The 1,257-nt window shown below is 51.2% G+C and overlaps 1 non-coding gene across 1 annotated transcript; it reads left to right on the top strand.

Moving 5' to 3' along the window:
• The first annotated feature begins 542 nt into the window (after positions 1–542).
• On the top strand, positions 543–616 carry Trnas-cga. Its single transcript has one exon. It is a non-coding gene; the product is annotated as a tRNA-Ser (tRNA).
• The last annotated feature ends 641 nt before the right edge of the window (positions 617–1,257 follow it).

Here is a 1,257-nt window from a genome sequence, read left to right as displayed (position 1 = left end):
GGGGGGTAATACGGAACGCCGTACTGGATCCCTACGGCCTCGTATCACTAGCAGTCGAGATGACAGGCATCTTATCCGCATGGCTGTAACGGATCGTGCAGCCACATCTCGATCCCCGAGTCAACAGATGGGGACGTTTGCAAGACAAAAACCATCTGGACGACAGTTCGACGACGTTTGCAGAAGTATGGACTATCAGCTGGGAGACCATGGCTGCCGCTACCCATGACGCTGCATCACAGACAGGAGCACCTGCGATGGTGTACTCAACGACGAACCTAGGTGCACGAATGGCAAAACGTAATTTTTTCTGATGAATACAGGTTCTGTTTACAGCTTCATGATACCAGAATGAGATTTTCACTCTGCAGCGGAGTGTGCGCTGATATGAAACTTCCTGGCGGATTAGCACTGTGTGCCGGACCGAGACTCGAACTCGGGACCTTTGCCTTTCGCGGGGAAGTGCTCTACCAAACCAAGTTTGGAAGGTTGGAGACGAGGTACTGGCGGACGTAAAGCTGTGAGGACGGGGCGTGAGTCGTGCTTGGATAGCTCAGTTGGTAGAGCACTTGCCCGCGAAAGGCAAAGGTCCCGAGTTCGAGTCTCGGTCCGGGCACACAGCTTTAATCTGCCAGGAAGTTTCAGCATCATGATGGTCGCATCCGTGTTTGGTGACATCGCGGTGAACACACATTGGAAGCGTGTATTCGTCATCGCCATACTGGCGTATCACCCGGCGTGGTGGTATGGGGTGCCATTGGTTACACGTCTCGGTCACCTCTTGTTCGCAATGACAGTACTTTGAACAGTGGACGTTACATTTCAGATGTGTTACGACCCGTCGCTCTACCCTTCATTCGATCCCTGCGAAACCCTACATTTCAGCAGGATAATGCACGGGTCTTTCTGGATACAGAAAATGTTCGACTGCTGCTCTGGCCAGCACATTCTCCAGATCTCTCACCAACTGAAAACTTCTGGTCAATGGTGGCCGAGCAACTGGCTCGTCACAATACGCCAGTCAATACCGTGATGAGCTGTCGTATCGTGTTGAAGCTGCATAGGCAGCTGTACGCGCACACGCCATCCAAGCTCTGTTTGACTCTATGCCGAGGCGTAACAAGGCCGTTATTACGGTCAGAGGTGATTGTTCTGGGTACCGATTTGTCAGGATCAATACACCCAATTTGCGTGCAAATGTAATCACATGTCAGTTCTAGTATAATATATTTGTCCAATGAATACCCGTTTATCAGC

This window comes from Schistocerca americana, chromosome 5 (assembly GCF_021461395.2).
Source record: "Schistocerca americana isolate TAMUIC-IGC-003095 chromosome 5, iqSchAmer2.1, whole genome shotgun sequence".
NCBI classification, from domain to species: domain Eukaryota; kingdom Metazoa; phylum Arthropoda; class Insecta; order Orthoptera; family Acrididae; genus Schistocerca; species Schistocerca americana.
The sequence above is the reverse complement of the archived record's forward strand: the minus strand, read 5'-3'. Positions and strand labels throughout refer to the sequence as shown.